Genomic DNA, 14,485 nt, shown 5'->3' on the forward strand with positions numbered 1-14,485 from the left:
GTCCAAACCATTAGAGTCATCCCTTTCTTATCTTATTTGATTTATAAAAGCTATACCTAATTTACCGCAAATATGTTCATTCATTAATTTAACACATAATAATTCAATTGACCTATATAGTAGAAGGCGAAAGACTTAATTTCAAAAGTTTAACTATTATTTTTTGTGTTATTATAACATAATAATAAGATTTTTATTTTTATTTTTTGCTGATCTATATTTCTATTATTATACTAATTTATAATTATAAATATGACAACTAGTTCTACCCTTACAAGCCTCCAAATGTTAAATCTAATTTTCTCAATTTTTACTTTTTTAAGTTACACCACTTCCTATGAACAAAATTTTTTGAATATAAACATGCCAATTGGCAACTACCAAAAAAATAAATATAATTTTTAAAATGATAATTAATTTCAATTTGCACAAGCATAACTATTTTACAAAAAAAAAAAAAAAAAATTTGTATTCAATTTTTATTTAAATACGTGTAAGCAGCTTGAAATAAATATTTTTATAAAATATTGCTTACTCCTCCACATAGTTTCTTCATGTATTTGATTTTATAATATTATGTAAAAGTTTATATTGTTTATAGATAAACTTTTCAACATCTTAAAACACTTGTTAAAGTACATTATTATTTTCTTTTTTCTTTAGATGTGCAATCGGTAAGTAATCAAGGTTGGGTTCCATTATTTCTTAAGGACAATTCAATGTAAAACCCTTATTCAAAATTGATGGTCAAGATGCGTTTCATTTTAAGGAAATTATGTTTCATGTTCTTTAAAGTATTTGTATCATGTTTTTTTAAAGTATTTGATTTCTTTGTTCCAATAATGACTCATAGACTTTCTAAGATATATCCTAAATTAATATTTCCATAACTTACCAAGTTAGTGGAATGAAATCATAAAGAAAGATTACCCTAAAATATAGGAGGCATCGGTTCTTTGGGTAGGAGAAAGTCATTCGTTTATATAACTCTAAATCAATATTGTTTAACTGGAAAAACAAAGGCAGGTTAAATATCAACCAGCAAAAGTTAGTGAAGGACAAACCTATTGTGATAAAATTCGAAAGGAAAATTGGGAATTAGGATGTTCAACAAAAAAATCCCATAAGAAAAGGAAAAGAAAGTATAAAACAAGTATAAAAAGAAGAAAAAGAAGCAAGGCACAAAATCCTATACTTACTACTTTGTGTTGAAAAAGGGCATATTGCTACTAAATGTCCAAAGAAAAATCATAAAGTAATAAAATTATTATAGGAAAAAAAAAAAAAAGTTGACACTGTTTTGTCTAGGGTTAATTTAACCAATACTTTAGCTAATTTAAAATTAATTGAGCACTCAAGAGTAAAATTGGAATTTAGAACATTTAATTAAAGTATTACTCTTCTTTTCGATATTTTCAGTATGGATATGAGTCCAGAGCCATTTAAAGCCTCAATTTCATATTTGGAAGTCATTATTAGTTTAAATTGGGTGTTATCCTTACTTTATTAAAATTTTAATTGGGGATAAGCATGAATCTTGCCCAAATACCTTTCTTAGGACAAAGAGAGCAATCTTTTTATTTTAAAGGGCATTTTGGTAATAGGATAACTAGGGCAACACTTTAACTCCATTTTCTTTATAAAGAATAGCTAAGGCTCAAGAGAAAGGGAACACATGTTGAAGAAAGAGAAGCATATGTACGTCTAAGGAAGAGGGTAACGAGAGAGATTTAGAGAGAGAAGGAGAAGGAGAAGGAGGGCTCAAACCCTAGCAGCCAAGCTTCCTTTTGCAAGAAGTCACTCGTAAAGATCTCCATGGAAGAGCTCTAGTAGGAGGTTGAGATTCAAGCTCATTGGATCTTCGTCTTCAAGGTTTCAAAGAAAATAGTGTACACTTCTCATCAACCTAAGCCTCTGAAAGCATGCTTATGTGGTGATTTTTGTGATAGATTATGTGTTCGTAAGAAAAGCTCAAAATTTTATTGAATGTTTGTATTGTTATTACTCCAACATTGTAGTTTTTGATATGAACTTGATTTTTGGAAACTAACTGCTTGCTATTAAGTTTAGAGAGGGGGGAGGGGTGGTTCATTATCATGTATGCAAAGTTGAAACTTTTTTTTTCTTACCTCAATTGTATATATTAGTTTGGTATCCTTGGGTGGCAGGAGCAACTACCAAAGGACTATATTTGCATGTGTGTTATGTGCCGCAAAATCTTAGAGAAGGGTTCGGAATGACGAAAAATAATAATATTAAAGTTTGATGGAACTGTCACTAACCTGTTATTTACTTAGGTGCGGTTAGTTCACCACATTATTACTCGTTGATTGGTCTCTAGACCAATCCTAAGCCAATGAATTAGTAGTCTCAGTCTGCATTTACCAAAGTTGGGATCGGGAGTTCAGTTATGTAAGGGGAAAGTACTAGCACCCCTACACACCCGTTCTACGAACGATATCTAATTAATTATGAATTATCTTTAAATTGAATCTAATAGTCTTTAATTAACTTATTTAAAATAAATAAATAAATAAATAACTAAATAAAAATAAAAATAAAGTGTAATTTAGAAATGTCTAATAAGACCTCCAAATGAGGGAATCTTGTTAGATAAATCCCTCTTAGAACTAATGTAGATTATGTCTGAAATACCTCTTTAGCCTTTGTTTAATTATTGGGGCGCACACACAAAAAAGTAGAGTATATATAGATAATAATAAAAAATAATCAAATTTGAGTAATAAATAGTCTTTACAATATTCCCAGTATTTCCAAAATTATGTAGAATTTTTTCTGAAAAATTTTCAACCTTTTCCCAAAATTTTCTAGGATTTTTAAAGACTTTTCTTCATTTTTTTGGTATTTTTATTTTTTTCATTTTTTTGTTATTTGAGTCAAAATAACTCAAATATTTTATTTTATTTTTTTATTCTTAATTTTTTTATTTTTCCAATTTTTACTATTTTTTAAAAAATTTAAAAATCAATTAAAAATTTAAATTGAACTGGCGGTTAAAAAATTAGACCGATCAGAACCAGTTGGGGTGTGCCACATGTTCGCCAATCGTGGAGACATGTGGCTCCGTTTTTTTTTTTTAATTTTTATTTTGAGTTTATTGTAGTAAGGTGATGTCACCTACCACGTAGTGATTTTATTTTTTGAATTTTCTGCAATAAGGTGACGTTAGCATGACATCACCTGCCAAGTGGTGATTGGTGTCACCCACCATGTGGCAATTTCGGGTTGGCTATAGAAGTTTGACACTGATTGCCGATGTGGTAGCAATCCCCCCATCCGAAAAAAAACATAGACTGGACTGCGAGGACTGTGTAATGTTGCCTTCGGAAGGCGTAGTCCTTTTTGGGTTAGCTAGTTTAAATTTGGTTATGGTTGAATTGGGCTAGGAGCATGGGTTGATAGGATTGGTTTTAAGATTGGGTTGTAGGATAATTGGGCATTAGGCTTGGATTTAAGATTAGGTTGTAGGACAATTAGGCATTAGAATTGAATTTAAGATTGGGTTGTAGGATAATTGGGCTAGGCTTGGGTTTAATTAAATGAGCTGCAGGACAATTGGGCTAGGCTTGGATTTAATTAAATGGGTTGCAGGGTAATTGGGCTAGGCCTGGATTTAATTAAATGGGGCTCAACCAATTGGGTCGAGTCCAATAGGTTCAAATTGGGAAATAAGTTTATTGGTTTTAGTTTAGTTGGGCTTAAGATTGAGTTAAAGATCAATGGTCAATTAACCCAGGTCCAAGTTTGACCTAGCCCTTAGGTCTTCGAATCAACTGATTAAGATTCGGGTCAAGTTGACTCGGATTTGGGTTGAATCTCAGATAATCGGGTATGACTATTTGGATCTAGGTTATTGAATCCGGATGTGAGTAATCAATCCGAATTAAAATTCCTACTTGCATTTAAATCATAAAATTTAAAATATAAAATTTTACAATTTTAATTATCTAAGAAACGAAACAAAACTAAATAAAATTAAATGAACCAACCTTTGTCTTCTAACTCCTCCAATATTTAAGTTTGCTACTTTGAATCTCCACTGCCAATTTTCTCATTGCTTCTACATTTCAAGCTTCTTGATCTTCTATCTTCCTTCACCTTCTCAACTTCAAGCACTCAAACTCTTAACAATTCTTAAGCAATTCATCTTTATGTTAGTTTGTGTCTCTCACCCTCAGAAGCCCACTTTTTATAGGCTTGGGGGATCAATTCAATCAATTCTAATTTGAATAAGTAGCACCTAATTAGATCAATCAAAATTGAATTGAATCGATTAATTTGTGCTTGCATTAAACCATAATTTGACCACATATTTCTTATGCAAATTTTCACATGTCTAATTTGTTTTTTCTTTTTGTGCTTCCAAGTTTAAAGATGAAGATGTTGGTCCACTTTATTTCATTTTCTGTTTTTTTTTTTAAATTTTTTTTATGTATTCAATTTTTTTTCTTGTATGTTTTTTTCATTTTATTGCATTAATAAATTATGTCCATTTGTGTTATACAAGCCCCAAACAAAATGAGGTGTCTACAGCTGCTCCTCTTTATAGGTTTGTTACTTGAATAACCTGACTCTTGGCTTCCTAAAGTAACAAATCTATAAAAATAAAAGATACAAATTTTGGACTAGGCCTTATATAATAAAACCCTAGGAAAATAAAATGTATAGATTTACATAGATGCATGAAATTTAGGTCAACTCAATATACTTACAAAATAAGGTGTAAATTGTCCTAGTTTATAAAAAAGATCACTACCATGAGTTTGGAAACTATGCCACAAGTCTAAGGTAGATTACAATTTTGAAAACAACTACTCAAATTTGAGAACTAATGTCACATGCCTCTGAAACAACCAAAATAACTTGGATGCGACTACTCGGATTTAGGAACTATTGTCATATGCCTTTAAGATAGCCAAAATAACTTGGATATGATTACTCAGGTTTGGGAACTAATGCCACATGCCTTTGAGATAACCAAAACAATTTGGATGCGACTATTTAGATTGCCGAGATAGTCAAAACAATTTAGACACAACTACTCAGATTATTGAGATAATAAAAAAAATTTGGATGTGACTACTCAGATTATCGAGATAGTCAAAACAATTAGGATGCGACTACTCGGATTACCAAGATAGTAAAAATAATTTGAATGCGACTACTTGAATTTTTGAGATGGTCAAAACAACTTGGATGCGACGACTCAGATTTTCTGAGGTAGTAAAAAAAAATTGGATGCGACTACTCGGATTAACGAGATAGTCCAAATTGAATTACTTGGATTGCCGAGATAGTCAAAACAACTTGGATGCGACCACTCAGGCTTGGAAACTAATGCCACGTGCCTCTGAGATGGCCAAAAAAATTTGAATGCAACTACTCGGATTGCTGAGATAGTCAAAATATTTTGGATGCGACTACTCAGATTGCCGAGATAGTCAAGACAACATGGATATGACTACTCATATTTTCTAAGGTAGTAAAAAAAACTTGGATGTGACTACTCGGATTGTTGAGGTAGTCAAAATTGTTGGTGTATATATGTGCAATGCCCAACTTCCACAAGTTAATTTGACACACTTACCTGACGTATGGTTTAGATGAGGTCGAAGCTGTAGACCGCAATGGTACTATGAAGACAAAAAATGTTCCCCTCCGAGACACAGGGGTTCGGGGGTAGCGCCCCTGGTGGGGGTTATGAAGGGCAATGCCCTCCGAGATGGTATGGCTTATCCAGTATGAATGGTGGGCACGGTATGTCAAAGACAGCCACTAATGTCAAAGACGGTCACTAATGTTAAAGACGACCACTAATGTCAAAGTCGGCCACTAATGTCAAAGATGGCCACTAGCGTCAAATTCAGCCACTAATGTCAAAGTCGATCATAGTATGTGAGCTACCACGACCTACCATGGTAGGTGAGCCATCCATGTGCTTTTTCCATGGATCAGAAGCTATAAATAAGACCCCCTCCCCCACCGGAGCACTACACACATCTCGACTGCAAGATTGTGTCCTCTTTTGTTTTTCTATTTGTTGTCCTTTCGCCATTGAAGTTCATTTAGTGAGTGCATGGTTGGACAAATTGTTGTAATAAAACTTTGTATTATCTCTTCAATCGTTTCTTTAAAATAGATCTTGGTGTTGTTATTCTACATGGTATCAGAGCTGAAGGCTACAAAGAAGAAACAACTATAATTTTTGAGATGTTGCAATGGTAGGAACTTCATCTTTTGCTATTACATCTCCACCAGCACTTCGGATACATCCACCAGCATTCATAGAAGGAACACTAGACGACACGAACTACACTTTGTGGGAGTTCAAGATGAGTGCTATTTTGGATTCATATGAACTACTTGATACAGCTCAAGGTATGGATCCAAAACCGATTGGCACGCCTGATCCCACCAATCCTAAGGTAATCATCCCTCTAAATGCTGCCTTTGTCAAAGAATGGAAAATGCGGAATGCAGATGCACTTTGTGCTATAGTCACAAGTGTATCCAATTTTGTACTTACGTTGATCCAACATACATCCAAGGCTGCAGATGCTTGGAATGGTTTAAAGAATCAATATGAAACAAGGAACCAGACACACATTTAGAACTTGGAGAATCAACTTGCTGTAGAAAAGTTACATGACAGAGAATTGGAAAAAGTATTCATCATCAGAATCAAAAATCTGTGTGATCAGATGGCGACAGTGGGCATATAAAAGACCAGGGAGGAGTTAGCTCAAAGATGTATTTGAGTGCTGCCATAAAAATACTACAGTTTGGTAACGGCTCTTAACTTGTAGATTAGAACTCCTGCACTAACATTTGAGGAATTCTGTGCTTTACTACTAATGGAGGAGAAGAGGCTGAGAACTAGAGAAAATGAAAGCAATAGTGCTTTCTCCGTGCAAATCGAAGGCAAGGACAATAATGTTGAAAAGAAGAAGGCAAAGGACAAGAAAAGATAATTATTTGATAACACCCTTACTCTACTGAGCATAAATTATATCATATTAGAGTGTGCATTTTATAAGCTTAAACGTGTACATCCTTGCTTGTATTTTCAGAAGCACTTTTATGTATAAAAATATTTTTAAATGCATCGAATGGGTTCAGCCCGGAATTGAATTGAGGAGTTTCAGCCCCGTAAGTGAGATCGGTTCGGTTCAGCCTAACATATAACTGGGGAGTCTCAGGCCCGTAAGTGAGACCGGTTCGGTTCAGCCCAAAAATTAAACTAGGGTTTTTCTCTCCCCGTAAAGAGAGAATGTAAACAACTTCTGCTCCTCCCATTTAAGTAAGTAGGGTTAGTGTAATCCTTAGGGGGTATGCCCAAGGTGGGGACGTAGGTTGGTTTGGCCGAACCTTGATAACAAATATCGTGTGTCGATTTCTCTCTCTATCTCATTTATTTATTGCACTTTAATTTTCATATGTGTATCCTTGCTTTTTCACTGCCACAATTATTTGCATGCACACATTTACATTAAATGAGATACACATGTATGTCTATGCATATTGCTTATTTAGTTTTACTTACACGACCATAATTAAAATGGGATATGATATGTGGTGAATCGGCATAAATGTTTAATTTAGTCGAAAACTTTTTAAAACCCAATTCACCCCACTCTTGGGATCACAACAATTCCAACAAACAGAACCAATGTCATAAATATCCAAAGTAGACAAAACAATTTGGAAGTGACTACTTGGATTTTGGGAACTAATGCCCCATCTGAAGTAAACGGAACAATTTGGAAATGACTACTCAAATTTGGGAACTAATACCCCAAATATCCAAAATAGACAAAGAAATTTGGAAATAGCTACTTGGATTTGGGAACTAATGTCCCATACCCTAAGTAGAACACAAATCTCTAATTTATGGAAGACAATGAATTGAAGGGGTGAGAAGTTGAATGAACACTATTTACAAAATCTATATGATGATTCATGACATGAAGACACATCCTAACTTTACTCATGCATTGATTTTACAAAATGCACATGGATTGCTTCGTGGAATGAACGTTATTTACAAAATCTATATGATGATGCTTGACACGAGGACATATCCTAACTTTACTTATGCAATGATTTTACAAAATACATGTGGATTGCTTCCTATCACTATTGATGCTATGCACGAAGATGCACAAATTTCCTCTTCAAGTTTGCTCGTGAACCAACGCCTATCCATTCAACAAACAAGATTCTAAAACCGAACTTTGTCATATCTCAATTTCACTCATCATTTTTCAAATTCCAATTCATACTTTGTCAATAATGCCCCTATTCAAGAGAATATGATCTTGAGTAGAAAATACTTTGTTAATAGGCTTTGTCAATGAAGCCAAAGTTCATTCCACGAAGGCCATGCATATCTCGTCGACGAAGTTCAGAGGCTCGTCAACGAGGAGAAGCCAAGGAGTTTCGAGAACTGGTGATATCAGGGTTCTTCGACGAATCCTTCGTCTCGTTGATGAGAGGACTATAGAGCCTCGTCTACGAGGACATCATTTGGTCGACGAGTTTTCCTGGGTCAAAGGGGCTATAAATAGAAATTTCATTGCTTAACTACTAAGAAAACTCAAATATATCTCTCTCTCTCTCTCTCTCTCTCTCTCTCTCTCTCTCTTTCGCTCTCTATAACTCTCCCTACACTTCCTCTCTCTAGATTTCCTCGCTGTCCTTCGCTAGAATCGTGACTCTGAAGTTACCATGAGGATCGTTGAAGGATTCTCTACAAGTTCTACAGATCGAAATCCCGTTTCGGAGATTTTCGGGTTTTGGCGTAAAATCGAGGTAAGACTTGATTTTCAATTCCGATCCAGTAGTTTTGTAGGAAACAGTCTTGTAAGTATATTTTGTACTGTGATTTGTAAGTTTTGGAACTCGGTTCGTTGTTTAGGGGCCTTGGAGTTCGTGATTTGCTATTCGGGGAAAAGGTAAGGGGAACTGTGTTTATATTGGTTATTTTTGAAATCAGACTCGATAGAACTGTGGTTCACGGTCCTGTGTGTGTTTTGGCTACTCATTTGGGGGGATCTAATGGAGAAAACTATGGGTTTTTCATTATTACAGTTTTGGGAAAAAGGGGGCAACGGGCTGTATCCTTGGTTTTGTTGAAAATCGAGCGTATATGTTGATTTATACTGGGTTATTGGGATGGTCATACCTTGACTTGTTTAAACTATATTTTTTTGGAAAATCATGATTTAGATTACCAAATGGGTGTGGTTTGTTTGGTTATATGAGCATGCATATGTGTGTGACTGTTGAAATGCTAGTAGGAACGGGGTTTCGAATTGCTCCAGGTACTGAGTGTGTCCGGCTCTATATCTGAAGGTGTGTGTTTGTCACCTACCACGTAGGCAAGAGTGTCCGGCTCTATATCTGAGGGCATGATCCTATTCCGGCAGATCAGACCAAAGGGTGTGGATCCACCAGTTAGTGTCGATACGATGCCATGGGAGTTAGGGACTAGCCATGTACCGGTGGCGTCGTGTTCGCGGGTTGGCTATGAGCCAAAGCCATATGTCGTAGGCCGACTTCGGGCTGAAGGGTGTGATGACACCAGGATTGCTGATCATATGTATGTGTGCGTGTATGCACTGTGTAAACTGGTACTGGACTACATTTAACTGTGTGTATGTTGCATCATGATAATACTCAAATGCCACACATCGATATAACCTGTTTTCCTCCTTACTAAGAGGTGTCTCACCGTTGCTATATGCACATTTTTACAGGTCCTTCGAGTAATCGGAACTAGCATCCTGGTGTAAGGAGCGTAGTTGCCGGTGTACTGCGGTTAGTGCTTGGGTAAGTGCTAGGACTGTATTTTTGGTGGGTTACCATTTTAAGATGTATTTGGGCACCTATTTGTACGTTTTTGATGGAGCCATGTTCTGCTTTTGTATAGACTCTGGTATGGTATTGTATATATATAGAATGACCTTTTCCGCTGCGTATATTCTGTTGTGTTTGGATGTGTTTAGGGCGCCTGGGAACCCCACGGGGTCAGACCCTCATCCTTTGTATTGTATCTTTGGATGTTTTATTAGATATAGGGACAAGTTAGATTACATTTTCACCCCAGGGTCCCATTTTCGTGTTTGGGGCTTGACAACTTGGTATCAGAGCTTGTAGACTTGGTTAAGCTTAGTTGTGAGTATATACCAGAGTATAGGATGTGGTTATGGGTAGAGTTGGTTGAGGGTTGTTCGGTTGCTAGATCGGGATTTGTTGACGGCATTCCGTGTTTTTCTTGGGATGACTATTCTAATAAAAATAAGGTTGATCATTGATGACTTTCGTGTCAGTGTGATAGGACAGACCTAGACCTGGTAGGGAATAGTTAACACGATTAGTGTAGATCATGGTTTAACTTTATGTGTCGTAGGGATACTGATAGAATCCTATTGTGATGCAGAATGGAGCCCAAGGATAATGACCTAGGAAGTGGCTCCAAGGAGACTACGAGTGATGAGTCTCCTTATGTGCCTCGAGGTTTGACGAGGCAGGTGTTACGGGAGATCGGGCGGAGACGCGAGCGCTCTCCTATTGCTGCGGGGTGCACCATTGAGAGGTTCACACACATGCATATTCTTTGGAGGACCTGACCCAATGATGGCGGAGGACTGGGTGGAGAAGACGGAAAGGATCTTGGAGGTCCTACACTGCACGGATAGGCAGCAAGTCCTTTATGCCACCTTCCAGCTATCTGGGGAGGCAGGTCGATGGTGGACTGCAGTGAGTCTGCTGGAGAAGCAGAGAGCTAGTTCAGAGGAGATGACGTGGAGCTGTTTCAAGGAGGTGTTCTTTGACAGATACTTCCTGGCTTCTGTACGTGATGTGAAGGCAGATGAATTTTCTACTCTAACTCAGGGGAGTATGACGGTGCAGGGGTATGCGGCTTGGTACCAAGAGTTATCCCGCTTTGCACCATGTTTGATCTCGAGCGTGTATGAGAATACTCGGATGTTCGAGGAGGGTTTGAGGAAGGATATCCATAGATTAGTGGGTATGCTTCAGATCCGTGAGTTTTCAGTGTTGGTGGATAAAACCACGGTGATTGAGACCGGTATCCGAGAGGACGAGGTGGATTCGGAATCGAGGAAGAGGACAGTACCTTCTAGTTCTCAGACAGGATCTCAACAGGGATCGTGGAGGGAGAGGAACAAGGGCTTGGGCTACCACTAGAATACCGAGCGCTAGGATACTCAGGGGAGCCAAACTAGTGGTCATTGCACCAAGTGCCTCAGACGTCACGAGGGTGAGTGTTGGTCTTTTGAAGGTAACTACTATAATTGTGGTCGGCCTGGTCACATGGCTCGTGATTGTTGTGCATTGAAGCGATATGTGCCTGCATTCAGTGGGAACCAAGGGAGCAATCAGATACCTCGGGGAACCGTTCAGATGAATACAGCTTTGGCCAGAGTATATTCTCTTACTCCAGTGGATGCTGAGCATGCAGGGAACGTGGTGACAGGTACCTTATTATTGCTTTCGAATAAGGCTTCTGTTTTATTTTATTTGGGTGCAACCCACTCTTTTGTATCTGTGAGTTTTTTTGGATGGTGTGGGACTGAAACCTAAGACATAAACAAGGTGTTATCTGTTACTACGCCATCTGGGAGTGTATCTTTCTGTAGGAAGATGTTGGTAGACTGCCAAGTGGAAATTTAGGGAAAGATGCTACCGGTAAATCTTGTTGTATATGACATGTCGGGGTTCGATGTCATTCTGGGAATGGATTGGTTGTTCTCCAGTTATGCTATAATCGACTGTCGTAGGAAGGTGGTAGTTTTCAGACCTCCTGGGGAGCAGGAGTACGAACTCGTGGGATCGTGTGTGCGTCCAGCGCCATAGATTCTATCGGCACTACAGGCGAGGAGGCTACTCTTGGATGGATGTCAAGGGTACCTAGCTTGTATAAAGGAACTGCCACAGGATGAGTTGAGACTCGAGGACATTTGGGTAATCAGCGAGTTCCTAGATGTGTTTCTAGATGATTTACCTAGTTTACCTCTAGATCGTGAGGTGGAGTTTGCGATAGAGTTGTTGCTTGGTAAGGCACTGATCTCTAAAGCTCTGTACTGGATGGCTCCGACGGAACTTCGAGAGTTGAAGAAGTAGTTATAGGAATTACTGGACAAGGGATATATTCAACCTAGTGTTTTGCCCTGGGAAGCTCCAGTATTGTTTGTGAAGAAGAAGGACGGGTCGATGCGGATGTGCATTGATTACCATGAGATTAACAAGGTAACTGTGAAGAATCGTTATCCTTTACTACGTATAGATGATCTCTTTGACCAGTTGCAGGGCACGCGGGTCTTTTCGAAGATCAACTTGCGATCATGATATCATCAGGTGAGGGTCAAATCGGAGGATGTAGCGAAGAAAACTTTTTGAACCAGATATGACCACTACGAGTTCTTAGTCATGCCTTTTGGGTTGACGAATGCTCTAGTGGTGTTCATGGATCTAATGAACAGGGTTTTCCATGAGTATCGGGATCGATTCGTGGTGGTGTTCATTGATGACATTCTGGTATACTCGAGGAGTTCGGAAGAGCATGAGGATCATTTGAGGTTAGTATTACATATTCTACGGGAGAAGAAGCTGTATGCTAAGCTGAAGAAATGTGAATTCTGGTTGAGTCAGATTGCATTCTTAGGCCATGTGGTAACTAGTGATGGTATATCGGTTGATCCTAGAAAGATTGAAGCTGTGGTCGACTGGGTGAGGCCGAAGAATGTGCAGGAGGTTCGGAGTTTTCTAAGACTGGCGGGTTATCATCGTCAGTTCGTGGAGGGGTTCTCTAAACTATCTGGGCCTCTGACTTGACTGACCAGGAAAGGAGTAAAGTTTGACTGGACTAGTGATTGCGAGCAGTGTTTTCAGGAATTAAAGCACAGGCTAGTTACTGCTCCAGTATTGACCATTCATTGGGGATGGTGGATTTGTGATTTATAGCGACGCGTATTTGAAAGGTCTGGGATGTGTGCTAATGCAGTAGGGTAAAGTAGTTGCTTATGCTTCTCGGCAATTGAAGGAATATAAGAAGAACTATCCTACGCATGATCTAGAATTGGCTGCTGTGGTATATGCACTGAAGATTTGGAGATACTATCTGTACGAGGTGCAGTGTGAGATCTTTATTGACCATAAGAGCCTCGGGTATTTCTTCACATAGAAGGAGTTGAACATGAGGCAGAGGCGGCAGCTCGAGTTGATTAAGGACTACGATTGCATGATCAGTTGAAGGCTATTGTGGTAGTTGATGCGTTGAGTCGGAAGTCAATGCCTACGGCTGTATCTAACTCAGTGTCACATTAGACGAGATTTGGAGAGCTTGGGTATAGAGTTGATGGTTGGTGATCATTAGGCTTATCTTGCTGGTTTGGTGGTCCAGCCGACTTTGTTTGAGCGTATAAAGGCCGCGCAGGCTAGTGATGCAGAGTTGGTAGAGATTATAGAAAAGGTACAGCAGGGACTGGCTACATAGTTTAACATCTCGGAAGGGGGTGTATTGAGGTTTGTGACTAGACTGTGTGTTCTGAACGATGATGGGATCAGAAGGATGATTCTGGAGAAAGCGCATCGTTCTTTGTATACAGTACATCATGGTAGTACAAATATGTATCAGGACTTGCGCGAGACCTTTTGGTGGTCTGGTATGAAGAGGCAGATTGCTCAGTTCGTGGAGCAGTGTCTGATGTGTCAGCAGGTGAAAGCTGAACATCAGAGGCCGACAGGGCTGTTATAGCCTTTATCTATTCCGGTGTGAAAATGGGAGCATATTTCCATGGATTTTGTGACCGGATTGCCGCCAGCACTTCACGAGCAGAATACTATTTGGGTGATTGTGGATAGATTGACGAAATCTACCTATTTCATACCGATGAAAGTTAGTTATCCTTTAAGTAGGCTGGCGGAGTTGTATGTGTATGAAATTGTGAGAATGCATGGGGTACCGGTGTCCATTGTTTCAAATCGAGATCCAAGGTTTACTTCTCGATTCTGGACGAGTTTATAGGAAGCACTAGGGACGAAGCTTACTTTCAGTACAACGTTCCATCCCTAGACTGATGGACAGTCGGAGAGGACGATACAGATATTGGAAGATATGCTGCGAGCTTGTGTGCTAGACTTCGGTGGTAACTGGGTACAGTTTATGCCACTTATAGAGTTCACTTATAATAACAACTTCTAATCTAGTATCGGGATGACACCGTTCGAGGCTTTGTATGGTCAGAGGTGTCGATCTCCTTTGTATTGGGATGAGGTTGGTGAACGTCAGGTGTTAGGACCTGAACTCGTGCAATAGGCATCTGAGAAGGTAGGTTTGATCCGGGAGAGGATTAAATCAGCTCAGAGTCGGCAGAAGAGTTATGCAGATATTCGCCGCAGTGATTTAGAATTTGAGGTGGGGGGTAAGGTAATTCTGCGT

The 14,485-nt window shown here is 38.5% G+C and overlaps 1 protein-coding gene across 3 annotated transcripts in view; it reads left to right on the top strand.

Moving 5' to 3' along the window:
- The first annotated feature begins 1,667 nt into the window (after nucleotides 1-1,667).
- Nucleotides 1,668-14,485, top strand: part of LOC131150627 (vacuolar-processing enzyme-like) — a 46,568-nt gene continuing 33,750 nt past the window's right edge. For all 3 annotated transcript variants that reach the window (XM_058101471.1, XM_058101472.1, XM_058101473.1), the window contains exon 1: nucleotides 1,668-1,889. The gene's annotated coding sequence lies outside the window, so the exon portion shown is untranslated. The remainder of the gene's footprint in view (nucleotides 1,890-14,485) is intronic.

The sequence above is a fragment of the Malania oleifera genome, chromosome 3, assembly GCF_029873635.1.
Source record: "Malania oleifera isolate guangnan ecotype guangnan chromosome 3, ASM2987363v1, whole genome shotgun sequence".
Taxonomy (NCBI): Eukaryota; Viridiplantae; Streptophyta; class Magnoliopsida; order Santalales; family Ximeniaceae; genus Malania; species Malania oleifera.